The following is a 14,871-nucleotide window of genomic DNA, read 5'->3' on the forward strand; positions in this document are numbered from 1 at the left end:
AAAAGGTAGGAGATGAGTTAGAATAGCCCTTTGCCTTCTGTTCAGTTTTGCTGCCAAAGTCTAGTTGTCTGTGCTGATGCTGTATCTTGACAGTTACTCATAGAACAACAGTGAATGAAGAAGTGGGCATTTGCAACGTCTCAGGTGAAAGGACCAAGGATTGTCCCTAACTCTGAACAGCAAGCCTGGAACTGCTGAGAGGAACATCACAGTGGTCAGACTATGGTTAGTTAGGTCAGACTCTCCATATGAGCTTCTTGAGTATTTATAACTTTGGGTGGAAAGCTCTTTCTAGGGCACAAATTGTATACAGCATCTTAGCCTGGGAACAAACAACTCATGACCCACGCACAAGCCTCTGCAGACATTCTGACTTTTAAGATGAAGGCAGGGTTGCTTTTAAAAACATCAGTTATTTGGACCTAGTAGCTTAAAGCAATTTCACTTGTTCTTCTATAGCAGAGTTATCTTTATTATCGTACCCAAAATGCCACTAGAGCCTTAGACGATGAACTTTTAGAAATGTGTAAGCTGTAACTAATATAAATGGAAACAGCATAATTGCTTTCAAGAAATGGTTAGATTTAAATGAAGATTGTGTTAACCACTTAGATGTGGTTAAGCTACTTACCTTGTTATTATAGAAACAAATGCTTATATTACATACAAAATTTTCCTTATATGTATTTTGTAATTCATTTCCACAAATGCGTATATTTTATTTAAAAATGAATCAGATGAAAATATTTAGTTTTAAGTTTTGTGCTCCTGAAGATATGTAAAAAATATGTAGGAGTTTTTGTTGGCTCCTATAACATTCACAGTGTTGTAAACATAAACTCCAACATATATCCTAATCAGACTTGCTGGGAAAACCTGTCATTTGGTCCTATTTTTTGGTACTCAGTGTAACAAGTATAGTAGTAGCCTTTCAGAGAGTCCTCTGAATACCAGTATGCACCTGTCATCTTAAATCCATGCTCTTGGCATGTTAGATTTTAGGTTGGGAGAAGACAGGAGGGTTGAGAAAGACTGAGTGGAGTCGCACTTCAGGGAGGAGATGTATTAGTACTGGCAGACGTGACATGCAACATGGTGGGGGTTTCAGACTCGCCAGACAAAGCACGATGCCCACCCAAACAGGTTTTGAAGGGAGGCAGCCCTGTACCACTAAGAAGCATCTTCCTAATGTGAGTGAGAGAAAGGATTCTTGAGTGACTTGTCTCCTTGATTTTGTCGTAGCCATCTGGTTTCAGGATAAGCACTTAGGTGGATACATCCATGTATTAATGATTTGGAGTAAAACTTCATAGAAAAGAGATGCAATTTGATGTTCTGGAGAAAGACCTAGTTTCAACTCTTGGTTCTCCCATTTACCAGCTCTGTGACATTTTCGAGGAGCACCTTTGCCTTCAGACAGTGTCAGTGGCTGACTATGGTGGTTTTTACTCACACAACTAGATTCCTGGAGTCCATAGCTGCTCGGTGTCTTCTTCCAGATTTTCAGTGATTTTTAGCATTCATTCACTGAGGTCAGAAGTGGAATCAGGGTGATTCCTTTGCTTTTTTTTTTTTTTTTTTCCTCATGGAAAAGAAAAATAGCCTTCTCCAGCTTGAAGTGCCCCACCAACACCATGTGGGGGAGAGGGAAAGCTTTAATCAGGGCAAGAGATTTTTGTTTATGTCTTGACAGTTGTAGACAATATGGTCCATTGTAGTTGTAACAGAAAATAGGCAAACTAGGGGTTTTTCACTCTGTGTAGTGGAGACACCAAGGGGAGAGGCAGAGGTAGGATTTTGGGTGTAGTATTGTGACCATGGGTGCTGTGGGTAACTTGAGCAAGCCTCTTTCTTTTGGGTATAGTGAATGAGCCCCTGAGGCTGGGAGAGGTTTTATTTTAAACTACACATCCTTTTGCACCCAAGATAATTTCTGAGTTACATTTGGACAATAAAGAAATACATGAAGATGCTTGTGAGAGTCACATGACTAATACCTGGTCACATGACTAATACCTGGTCACATGACTAATATATGGTCACATGTAAGATATTTAGTCCCATCATTTGTCCACACTAATTTATAAAGATATCAATTTAGGTTTACTTTTGATTTATGCAGTATTAAATGTACTGACTTATAGGCAGGTATTAAGGAGGTTCTGTAGTTGAGTCTGGTTTTCATATCAGTCCCTCCCAATTAACAGTTTTAATAAAGGATAATTATTGTGTTAATTGGCCAGAGAGTTATATATACAAATACAAATATGATAGTATGCTGAGGAAGTTTATAAATCCATTTTCTTTGGAAATATAAATTGAATATAATTGCTTTTTAAAAAGGTTATTGAAAGGAGCTAGCAAGATGGCTCAGCAGTTAAAAGCATTGGCTGCTGTTTCGGAGCACCCAGCTAGATTCCCAGCCCCTGCATGGTGGCCACAACTGTCTGTAGCTTCAGTCACAGGTGACCTGATACTCTTTTCAGACCTCCATGGGCACCAGGCATGCATGTGGTGCACATGGAAACAAAAAAGCCATCCACAAAGAATAATTTAAAAAGTTATTGAAGTATTAACATACTTTATACTTTAGTGTATTTAAATGTCCAACTCAAGAAGTTTATGTAAAGCAAGCACACCCATGTAACTAACTGCCAAGCTGGTGAGTGTATTGTTTATTGCCAGGCTGTTCCTTGTACCATATTTAGGTCGTAACCTCCTTCCTTTGATCCTAGTTATTGATCTGATAGCTAGGAGGGAAGGGTAGGATAGTCTTGTGAGGTAGCAGCTTCATGTCATCATCAGTGGAAGGAAGCAGAGCCTCTTCTGTGATCACAGGGATTTACAGTTTTGGGATTTTCAAGCTTCTTGATGTGTACATTCCTGAGAGCCTTGATTGTTCCTAGTTAGAATCCTAACCTCAAAATCACAGGCTTGTCGGGTATGATGATGAGTGGTAGTTGTTAATGTGATACAATCTAGGATCACTTGAAAGACCAAGTGATTTCTGTGTGGTTACCTTGATGACATTAATTGAGGTGGGACGACTTGTCCACTGTGGATGGCGTCATTCCCTAGGCAGAAGATCCTGCATTGAGTAAGAGTAGAGAGAGTGAGTTGAGCAGTAGCCTGGTTACATTCATTGTCTGTTTCTGACTACAGATGTCAAATTATCAGTTGTTTCAAGCTTCTGACACCTTGACTCTCCTGTTATGGTGGACTGTACCCTGAAACTGAGCCTGAATAAACCCTTAAACCCTGTCTCCCTTAAGTTGCCTTTGTAAGTATTTTATCACAGTCACAGGTAAGAAACCAGGACACCAAAATTTGTACTGAGGTTTTTTCAACCCCTGTTCATTTGCTGACCTAAAATTTAAGTCCTGGATCCTTGGGTCTTCCTGACTTCTGACAACAGAAAATGAATACCTCTTTGTGTTCTTCAGAAGCCTGTATTTCGTTTGTTTGTTTTGTTGTTGTTTTTGTTTGTTTTCGTTGCTTTCATTTGTAACCCTGTCTCTCTAGTTTATCATGTCCCCGTCAATAGCTGATAACCCCTGTTAGTAGTACTTCTCGGGCTTTCTTTCTGCTCCCAATACATTTCCATCCTGTGGTATCCTGTCCACTGGTAAAGGGTACAATGTATGATGTCTGGGTTTGGTTTCTGTTGTTGTGATAAAATATCCTACCCAGACCAGTTTAGGAAAGAAAGGGTTTATTTTAGTTCACAATTACAAGTAACAGTCCCTCGTGTCAGGGTAGTCATGACAGCAGGGACTTGGAGCAGAGAGTCACATCCAGAGTCTAGAGCAGAGAGCAGTGTATGCGTACATGCTTGCGATCTGTTTTCTTTCTCTGATTTTAAGCATTAAACAGTCCAGGATCCCATACCTCGGTAGGAAATAGTTCCATCTCTGTTAACACAAAGACATGCCCAAAGGCCAACTTGATCTAAACAGTCCCTCTCTAAGATTCTTCCTGGGTGACTCTAGATTTTGTCAACTGACAAAATGATTATATTTTATTACAGTCTATCCATATTTTGACACCTGTCAGTGATGGGGGCGGGGGGGATCTCCTAATGCCAGTCAATGGATTTAGCTTCAAACTCTCATTTTTGAGTCTAGTTTAGATCACTTTTAGCAGCAACTGAAACAGGCTGTATTTCCCAAGTCACTCGCTCTGAAATGGAGATTTCCGTACATACTATTCATTGCTCAATGCTTTTGGGAAGGAAGAAAGCAGGGTGAGGCAGAGGAACCTGAAGGGCTGTGTGTTGCAACAGAGGCCTCAGGCAGCCAGTAGGGGCATTCTGGAGCTAGACCAGCTCTTCAGGATCATCTTAGGTTGATGCAAGCAGCCAGGATCTAGACACCCTGACATGGAATAGCCATGCAGCTGCCTTGACAGGCAACTCAGCTATGAGGGCTCTGCAGCATCCCGCCCTGGGTGGTGGGAAGTGAGTTTCTCAGGCTTGGTGCCTGGAGGCTGACTTAATGCTGTTAGGTGGGTACTTTTATGGATTTAGGTCTTTCTGTACTGAGACTTGGCTTTGATATCTTTTTCCTTCATTTTCTAATTATTGCCAATTTTAGTACCCACCTCTGTCCAGTTTTTAATTGTAGAATTGTCTTTTATTTTTTTTTAAGTCTTTTTGTTTCGCTTTATGTATTTTTGCTGTATTACTCATGTAGAATTGTGGTGTCTTTCTGAAACATTCCTTTTATTTTTTATGAGCTATTTTTCTTTACTTTTAATTTTCTTTTATAAATCCTAACAGCTCCTTTGTCTGTGAAATTGCGTTTGTTTTTCTTTGGCTAGTGTCTACATTGTGCTTCTCCTTAATGGCTAAAGAATTTTGGGTTTTAGTATGTAAGACTTGTTTTAGAGTTAGTGTTAAATTTGGACTTTTTATTATTAGTGTGGGCACTAACCTTGTTCTTTTTTTAATATATACCTTTAATTTTTTTTTGAGATTATAATTTATTTTCTCCCCCATTTTCCATCCTCTAAACCTTCCCATGGGTTGCCCCTCCCACTTCCTTTCAAGTTCATGCCCTTTTTTTCTTTAAATTTTGTTGTTGTTGTGTGTGTATTCCTAAATTTGTAAGTACACCTTTCTTTTGGTTTCTTTTAGTCCATATAATGTGTGTATATGCATGTTTTCAGGTCTGACTGATACTGGATAATTAATTGGTTGGTGTGCTCTTCCCTGGGGAAGAGCATCGATTCTTCTCTCATCATTCCTTAGCTCCCTGTGGTTCTTTGTCTAGGACCAAGGCCTTGCAAGCTTTCCCTCTTGACATTCATCTAGTTTATTAAAGTTTACTATCATAAAATCTCGATCATTTGTGGAACTATTCCCCTCCCCCCATATTACTTATTTCTTGGCCATGCTTTTTGTTTGCTTGTTTGTTTGTTTTGTGTACCAGGCATTGTAGTTGAAACATACAGAGGCCCTAGATATTGTCTCCACTTTTAGACTAGAGCCATTTTTTTGTTCTGGTAGAGCAACCAGCTTTCACTTTGACCAAAAGAGGGTTGGTCTGTCTCTGAGGTCTTCAGTATTTACCCGGACCTTCTCACATTGTTACCAAACTGTATGCTAGTTCTGTCTTCCATACCATGAGCCAGTGATGGTTTCTGTTTCAGCTGTTAGCAGCTGAGTTCTCTCTGGCTTACTGCTTCAGATGGCAGGCTTGGCCATGCCTTTTCTCTGGAGAAGAGAAAATTTTGTTTATTCATATCGAGTGGTTGAGATCCAGAGAATTTTGGGTAGCAAGAAGTTCTTGTACCATGTAAGGCATGAAATACCATTCTCAATTCCGTTATTGGTGGATATCTTAGAGTTGTATTTCTCTGTGTTTTGGGGTGGGGGGAAAGGGATAACAAAAGCATAAAAGACTTCCAGAGGTTTTTATTCTATAGTTCGTATCTAAATTCCTAGAGTTGTTAGATGGTCACAAAATACTTTAGCTTTGCTTTAGTGTAGATTGAATAGATTTGTATTCTGTTCTTGACTTGATTTATTAATTTCAGTTGAAATCTAGGGGTATAGAGTGGAGCTATTGCTTAGTCTGTTGCTGACCCTTTCACTGTCCTCAGTGACTGCTTTTCCATGATAGAACTGAGGAATTGCAAAGAGACCATGTGATGCCCATAGAGCTTACAATGTTTACTACGTGGCTCTTTTAAGGAAAACTTTGCTTCTCTCTGGCTTGGATCACTAAAGTGCAGCGACTTAGTAATTTCTTTTCAGGATTCATTAGTAATATTCTCTCTTTTTTGCCTTCATGATGTAAAAAATGGCTCATTTCCTTCTCTCTAGAAGCTGATCCTGGTGACAGTCTAATAACCCATGTGACACAGAGACACACTCTGGAGATTTAAGTGTAGGTAAAGAGTGCAAAGAAGAGATGTGCCATCTCACACAGTGCTGTGTAAGAGGGACGCTGGGTCCCTATCAAACACTTAACCCTACAGCGCATGTTGAGGCTGGTATTCCATATAAACCCAGACTGAAAGCTGTCCCATTGGGGAGCCCTTGGTTTAGCAAATGCCTTTAATACAAGTGTGGCAGTCAGAGCCCTGTGGGTTGGATTTAGCACCAAGCTAAGGTTTCATGTCTGAGGACAGTTTATTATAATCATTCATCTTAGGGCATCCAGTCTGCTGACTCTTTTTGGCTGTGCCTAAAAAGTCAGAGGTACTTTGCCACGTCTGTTTCCAAACCAGAAATAACTCAGACATAGGCTCGGCCTCACTAGAGTTCCACATTAGTTCCACTGGCTTAGGATTTGAATGCTCACAGGCATCAATCATCATATTAAAGTTTTAATGCTGTTGTAGGTGTTGTCGGGAGTCTGGAAAAAAAAATCAATTTGATCCAGTCTTTGTTCAGGAGAAGCGCTGTTGAGGTCTGGTTTGGCACTCTCCTCTCTTCAGCAGACCTTTGTCAATCACAGAGGAACTTGCCTGAGATCTAGCGTGGAAACTCATTACTGCCAAAGGTGTTATTTTTGGGTTGGAAGCAGATGACGGTAGCACCTATGTAATGCTGTGTGCACAGTGTCTCAGGTAGGTGGGGTTCAGCTTCCAGCCTCTCCTTGTTCCATTGTCCTGGTGCCAGAAGCCATGACAATGGCTGAGCTCACAGGGCTCTTTCTGGAATCCCTGTAGATAGGGACAGGGCAATCCAAGTAAACAGTACTTTGTTGGGAAAAGGCCTTGACACTTCTGTTTTTGCAGCTGGATTTGAGATCTGAATTACAGATGCCTTTAGAGTAAAGTCAAATCTTTCGTAAATTTTCCTGAATTCTCACATGGTGTTTATAGCTATTCCTCTCACTTGTTGGTAATTCCAAAAGTTTTTGTGATTGGAATGCATCAGTAGAAATTGTAAGAGGCTGAGAGATGACGACCAGATGCCTTTTAGCTTTTCAGATGCTGTGTTTCACTTGTCAAGTCTCATCATCACAGGTATGTTGGTCTCTCAAGCCTGTTCCTCACAACTGGCTTCCATGCACACCTTCAGCAACACTGAATGTTTTTGTCAGCCTTGTGTGTTGTAGAAAAATGTGTTGTAAAATGAAGCCACTGACTGAAATGATAAAGTCCTCACTGTGCAACTATGAGGACCTTAGGTCAAGCATCAGTAGAACAAACAAAACAGACAATGTGTGATGGGGAACAATTTTAATTCCTACAGCCTACTGGCTACTTAGACGAATTGGTGAGCCCAAGGCCAAGGAGAGACATGGTCTAAAAAAAAAAAAATCACCCAAACCAAGTTGGATGGGATCCAAGGAATGATATTCAACTTAGTCTTGCCTGTGTATTCATTAGTGTGTGAGACACACTCTCACAGGCACAATCAAGAAGTTGAGTAGATTATTACAGTGTGAAGTCTTTAAGGTTCCAGAATTAGGCTTTAGTTTTATTACTTGTGAAAAAGTTTGTGGGATCAATGCATTGTAAGAATACCTAAGATCTCTCTGTTACATTGTAAAACACTTATGCTCTCAGGTGTAGGAGACATCAAGTCTGCCAGGCTGTTGTTAGCTTCACCAAGAAGAGAAGGTGGTTCTGTCTTGACTCAGAGTTACTTACGATGTTGGTGGCTTATACCCACTTGGTGAATAGAGATTGTGAGGACTAATAGTGAAATATGGTACACTCCCTAACAAGTGAAGAAGTAGGGTAGAGAGCCTAAGACACAGCCCACAGAAATAAGGGGAGGAAAATCTAGTCACAGCAGCGACTTCCTTATACTTGAAACTCAGAAACAGGCATCGGTTTGACCTGGTCTAGAGAAGGCCAGCTGTTGACGTCATTGGGCTTTCTTTGATTTCTTTTAGCATTTTCCTTTCTCTTGTGGGGTCCTTTTCCAGAAAGCAGCATTCTTTGGGCACTTTGGTGACATGAGGATTAGCTCTGAGCATGGGAACATGCCACATTGCTGTCTTTTGCTGAACTCTCATCCTAGTTACACGCCATGTCTCTTATCCTCGCAGAGGCTGGAGTCCTTGATTTTTGTTTTGAAACGTTCAGTAGTTTATATGTGTATGTTTGTTATTTAAGAAGGCAACTCCAGATCCAGACAGTTCATTTATAGATAAGAGTTGAAAATGACAAGCCCAAATATTTCATGTTGGGGGAATGAATCAGATATTATATGGATTTGAAGTAATGGCTGACTTTCACTATTATGACAAGGAGTGAGTGACCAGGCAGTGCACAAGAGGCATTTATGTGTTTATGAAGGAGATGTCTGTGTTCTTCCCCAGTTTTCCTTTTAAAATAAAACAAATGTTAACAATAACACAGATGCCCCGAGGATAGCCCAGGCTCCGGCCTGCCTTTGGCCTGCTTCCTCTCTGGCCTGCCTTCCACCACATCATCCGGCAGTGTCCACTGCTTATTTTTATGTGGCTCCAAGTCAGATTCAGAAAGATCCTGGGCATGAGCTGCCCCTCTCATGTTCCTGGCCTGCATCTGAAACAGCTTTATTAGTGGGGCCAAGCACAAGGGGGAGTTTCAGCAGCCACAGCCAAGTACTAGTCAGCTGTGGTACTGCATCTGGATTCACAGAGCCAAGCTTAAAATAGACAAAGCCTGTGACCTATTAAATGAACACACTGTGTAGATCTCAAACACATTGCCTTCTAGTCACATGTATCTTTTTATGTGTTCATTTTTAAAATAGAGAAATATCTGCTCTACTTCACACTTATTCCGTCAATGTAGGCACAAGAATGAGTGGACCAAGAAGATACATTTTAAAAAATAAAACAACAAGAAATGAAAAACCTTCTATCCGTCATTCTGAAAGCTAGCCAGCTGTAGGTCTCCTGATATAGGTTGTACTCAGTATTATTTTTGGTCAGAATGATTTATTATTAAATAGCTTTATTCATTTATGTGAGAAGCAGACTACAGTTAGTTAGGGCACGTGTCATGGTTGAATTTTTTTATTTCAGCCTGCTTCCTCTGCACATCCTTACGTCCAAAGGTCTAACCTTGAGTTTGAGTTACTCCTTTCTCTGACCTTGACAGTTTGCTCCCATGGTTCACGTGGGTTTGTCAAGCTAGAGAAAGACAGTGAAAGCATGTGTTCGAGGCAGATGCTGCAGCTCCCCTTAGAAAGGTATCACTTAAAATAATAGATTGTCATTTACATTTAGAATATGAACCAGAAACTTCGAGAAAGGTAACAGTGCAATTCCTTTCATATTATGTTTTAATATGTTGAGGTTAAGAAAGATGGAATGTTGGGGGTAAAACTTGGAGGGCTTAGTAGGACCACATCATCTTTCACAGCTTACTATCCTAGGAGGGCTTAGTCAGACCGTATCATCTTCTTTTAAAGCTTTACGACTATAGGATATGGAATTTGTGAAAACACATTTAGAAAGTCATGCTGCATAATATTTTAAAAGACACCTTCCCCCTTTTAAAATTCTGTTAGCATTCCATGCTGGCTTTTACGGTTTCAATTAAAAAATGTAGCTTTGGTTTCCGAGTCAAGTCTCATAGCTCAATGAGACAATTGAGATGGAAAGTATTGAGTGTGTATTGGGTAAAGCACAGCGAGAGGTAAGGTGGTGGTCACATTGTTACATGGTTCAGTGAAAGCCAGCAGGGTGGGAAAGAGAGTTTGGGTCAGTGGTTTCTTAATGAACCAACCTGCGTGTTCTGTTTATGGTAGTCTCTAAATTCCAGTCTATATTAATTGAAAAATAAAGTTGAACCAGCAGGTGTCAGCAAGAAACATAATAAAACTATCAGTCTCAATAAAACCATTAGTCTTATCGGTACCATAATTTGATGTCATTTCACTGATGCTTCAGTCAAGAGCAACCTTACCGTGGTGCGTTACTGGACTCCCAGTATTTAACATAGAATCCTTCCTCAGGATGTAACTTAGTGGGACTTGAGCAAATGTTTTTAGAAAACATTTCTCAACTAAAGCAGCCACTCGGTAAAGATTTAGTTCGAAGAAGAAATGTTAGCCTAGCATGTGGTACTTTATCTTATTTCACTGTGCTAAAAAATATAGCCCCAGGGGGCTGGAGAGATGGCTCAGTGGTTAAGAGCACTGACTGCTCTTCCAGAGGTCCTGAGTTCAATTCCCAGCAACCACATGGTGGCTCACAACCATCTGTAATGTGATCTGATGCCCTCTTCTGGCGTGTCTGAAGACAGCTACAGTGTACTCACAATAAAATAAATAAATCTTTAAAAAAAAAAATATAGCCCCATAAATGACTCCATATCCAAAAACCTTATGTTAGCCTGTTTCAATATGTCCTGGTTAGCTTTGTTCCCCACTTTCAAGTGTTTGTTATTGATTAGCTGATAGCCACACGCAGTTTATCAGACTGTAAGAATCCATAGCTTTGCATTGAGCTTAATTCTACAATGGAAATATATTATTTATATCCTACAAATAGTCATGTTATTTAGCTATTCTAACTATTATATAGTTGGAGAAAGGTTAGCATAGACTTTTCTATAAAATAGAAAGACTTAGAATAACGATCCTATGCTTTCTTCTTGATTTGATGAATTGACCAGAATACATCTTCTAGACTGATACGGTACCCAATTGTTTGGAATGATCTTGAAGCCTTTAAGGAATGAGTGAACAGTATGTCACTGAGACCACAGAAGGCAAGTGATAAGATAGGGCAGGTGGTATTTTGTTTCTTATAATAAAGTCATTTATTTTTTAATATATCATTAATACATCAAGTATTAGTCTCATTCCTGGCTATTTGCCCAAGTAATTGAAATTGTCCTATATATGAGAGTTTATAATAACTTTGATTATTCATGATTCTTTGAAACTGGCAACAATGCAGATGCCAGTCATTTGAGGTCTAGGTCAGCACTGGTATGCACATCCATGCAGTGGTGTAGTATTCAGCAATTATAACGAACAGCCTGTTTGCTGTGGGAAGATGAATCTCAGTTGTGGAGGGACCGCATTAAAGAGGCTGCATTTCTACAATGCCCTAGAAAAGACATGACTACAAAGACATGGTATGGATGTACCGTAGCCAGGAACTGGGGGAGAAGTTGAGTGTAAAGGGAAATCAGATGATAATGGCTCTTTGGTACTTGAATCTGATGTTGATGCCACTAACTTTGTCAGATGTGTAGAAAGCATAATATTAAAAATAAATATGCTAATTTTTACTTTTCTTTTTTTGGTACAAATTTTAATAGGAATCTTAGGGCATTAACTCTGTTTATAAATTATATTTTGAATTTTAATTTCAGTTACAGTTTTCATTCTATAATCATTATTACCCTATTATTTCATGTAGATAACATTTAATTATCATTTCTGCTGGCCTGTTTTTGTCAACTTGACACAAACCAGAGTTACTTTGGAAGAAAGACCCTCAGCTGAAAAATTGCTTCCATCAGATTAGCCTGTGGGCATGTCTGTGGGGTCTTCTCTTTTGTTAATTGTTGTAGCAGGGTCCAGCCCACCTTGGCAGATCTCTGGACAGGTGGACTTGGGGTCTATTAGGAAAGTAGCTGAACAAGCAGAGAGAGCAAACCAGTATTTAGAGTCCCTCTATGGCATCTGCTTCTGTTCTTTCTGTAGCTTCCCTTAGTGTACTGTAAACTGTAAACTTTTCTCTTCCCAGGTTGCTTTTAGTCAGTGTTTGTCATAGCAACACTGCTTAGCTTCTCAGCTTTGCTTTCCTTCTGAATGTTCATGAATTCTTAATTGCTTAAATATCTAGTTATGTTTTATCATGTGTTGGCTACTCTATGTGGCAAATCATTTATAGAAATACATTGGTGCCTTGGATGTGCCTTCTCCAGTGAGAGTTTTCATTTCTTTTTGCTAGGTGTCTTAGAGCAGTAGTTCTCAGGGACCCCTCATTCTAAATCTGAACTAACTAATTGAATGCTAAGAATTCTATTAGAGTTAAGGCTGTCTGGCTCTCCAGGCCTCCACCCACGTGCTGGGGAACTTTCTCACCATAGCCTTCTGGTCAATTCTGGTGTGCCTTCTGTTCTCAAAAGGCCAAAGGAAAAGCTACACCTCTTCTTAGCACCTCAGCTGTCTCTGGACTGTCAACACAACACTCAGTGGAAAACATGCTTAGGTGAGCTTTTCATGGTTCCCTCTCATCCCTCAGATCCTTGTCCTTTGATGTTTTACTGTGTCATGTTGCATTCATGCATTCACAAACACTCGAATTGTCCTCAGAGGTATAGTCCAAATGATCATTTTTGTCATTATGGAAAGAAAATGTTCTTGTACTCATACACACATATGAAACAATATTACAGTGATTTTACACATGAGTGCAAATGGTAGTTTTGATTTAATATGGTCATGGGTTTTAGCATATGTAGGTCTATTTAATAAATTCACATTAGATACGTTAAGAAATGCTAATTATATTATATTTAGCCCTGAGCTAAGCACTATGGATAAAGCAGTGTGTAAACCATTCTATTCTAACCTTATTCCAACTATAGTTTTGCATGGTAGGATAGGTAATTTTCTGCTTCTATTTGTCTATTTGGCTTATATATTGGCAGGGTAAGTATTTTAAACTGTCCAATTTAGTAATTATGTATACATATATACATACATGTATGTATATATGTATATATAATTCAAGTACATATAAAATAAAAATTTTTCTCTTGAGTCTTAATTTATCACTTCATAGTATACTATGAAGTTACATTTTAAAGGCAGAGTAGGAGTAAGTAGGAGTAAGTAAATGTTTTCAGTCTAGTTTTCAATTTTCTGTATTTGTTGAATTTTAAAATTGTTTAAAAAGTGTGTGTGTGTGTGTGCGTGTGCTTGTGTGGTGTAGAGGTCAGAAGAAAACTTTTGGAACTTGCTTCTTTTCTTCTACCATGTAGGTCCTGGGGATCCAACTCACGTTGTCAGGATTGGCTGCAGGTGCCTTTCCTTGCTAGACAATCTTGTGAGATCCTCCTTTTAATTTAGCCAACCTTTATGTTCCTACCAGTTGTTTTGTTTTATTTTAAATACTTTGGTAATATACATTCTTGTACATAATTTGAAATTCAGTTGCTGAGTTATTTTTTAGAGCAGAATTGAGAGATTAGTAGAACTTAGTAGTTCACAAAATTTAAAAATATATATTTATTGTATATTTTTTTAAAGATGAGATAGTACACTGATATATATATTACCTTTGAGTTTTGTAACATACCAATTTACATCAGTATATCAATATATTTTCTATTAGTGATAGATTTTTTTTATACTTACAGATACAGATACATATTTGTGTCAATTAGGTTGAAAGCAAATTAGAATGTTGTACTCTTTTATGAAAAAAATATGGCTTTAGAGTCAACAAGAATCACATGTTTTGAAATTCATGGCTTTTCTAGTGCTGTGATGTTATTGTCTTATTCTTGGATTGACATGTGTAACTTAGTACTCTGCTGAGTGCTTACAGAAGACTTCTCCAATGAACAGCAGACGATACCAGAGTCAATATTACAGAACAATGGTTGTTTTCACTGTAAAGCAGAAGAGTCCAATCTCAGACCTCCTGCCCAGCAGCTACTAACACTGATACTGCAGTTTTAAGCCTTGGTGTTTGGGGTTCTTCTAATGAGACATTCTGCTTCTGATGTGTGCATGTGTGCCGACTTTTCCAACCACTTCCTTAGTAGAGGGCTCTGTAGCTCCCAGACTTGTGGAGATAGCTTTTTTAGGAAGTGAAATTTTCATGAGCTGCAAAATGGATTAGAAATTATAAGGTCACTGAATTCTAGTCATAAACCTATAGCTCTAAGTCCATTTCTGGATAAGAGCATCTTCTGTTAAAATGAGGCCTCTAGCTAAAGGAGATGCATACGTAAGGAGAGGAACCCAGGTCTTCTCTGACTCTCGTTTGCTCTACACTAGTGAATGTCTTAAATTCGATCACTGCCTCTTTGTTAGCTCTGTTGTCAAGAATGGCTTTGCCTCGCTGTCGTTTATGTGTCCTTATGGACCTCAGTTCTTGTTTCACTGAGGGGACCACAGCGTGCTACTCAGATGTCTGAATGTGGCTGGAGGAATGTTGTCCGCTTCCCTTCAAGCTGACTTCTCTTTCTTTGACATGTCCCCATTGTTCTTTGAGCACAACTTTGTTTTCTGGTACATGATGTTTCAGGCTCAGCTTGTACTTTCCCAGCCTGAGCTCTGGAACCACCTATGTTTTCCCATAGAGTACCATTTCCTTTAAAGGGAGAAAGGCTTTGAGAGCCAAGTTTGTCAATAAATTATTAATCTTAACTATAAATCTTAAGACTGGGATGGTCTAGAAACATCCGTCATTCTCCTCAAATGTCCAGTAGTCATCCTAGTAC

At 39.2% G+C, this 14,871-nt stretch overlaps 1 protein-coding gene across 7 annotated transcripts in view; it reads left to right on the forward strand.

Annotated features, from left to right (window-relative positions):
- Nek7 (NIMA related kinase 7) overlaps nt 1-14,871 on the forward strand; it is a 125,826-nt gene that overhangs the window by 29,437 nt on the left and 81,518 nt on the right. Inside the window, exon 2 of one of the 7 annotated variants that reach the window (XM_028773790.1) lies at nt 3,163-3,280. The exons of 5 other annotated variants lie outside the window; for them this stretch is intronic. The gene's annotated coding sequence lies outside the window, so the exon portion shown is untranslated. One more of the 7 variants, XM_028773793.1, reaches the window with a different exon arrangement.

Source organism: Grammomys surdaster, unplaced genomic scaffold, assembly GCF_004785775.1.
Source record: "Grammomys surdaster isolate TR1022 unplaced genomic scaffold, NIH_TR_1.0 234, whole genome shotgun sequence".
NCBI classification, from domain to species: Eukaryota; Metazoa; Chordata; class Mammalia; order Rodentia; family Muridae; genus Grammomys; species Grammomys surdaster.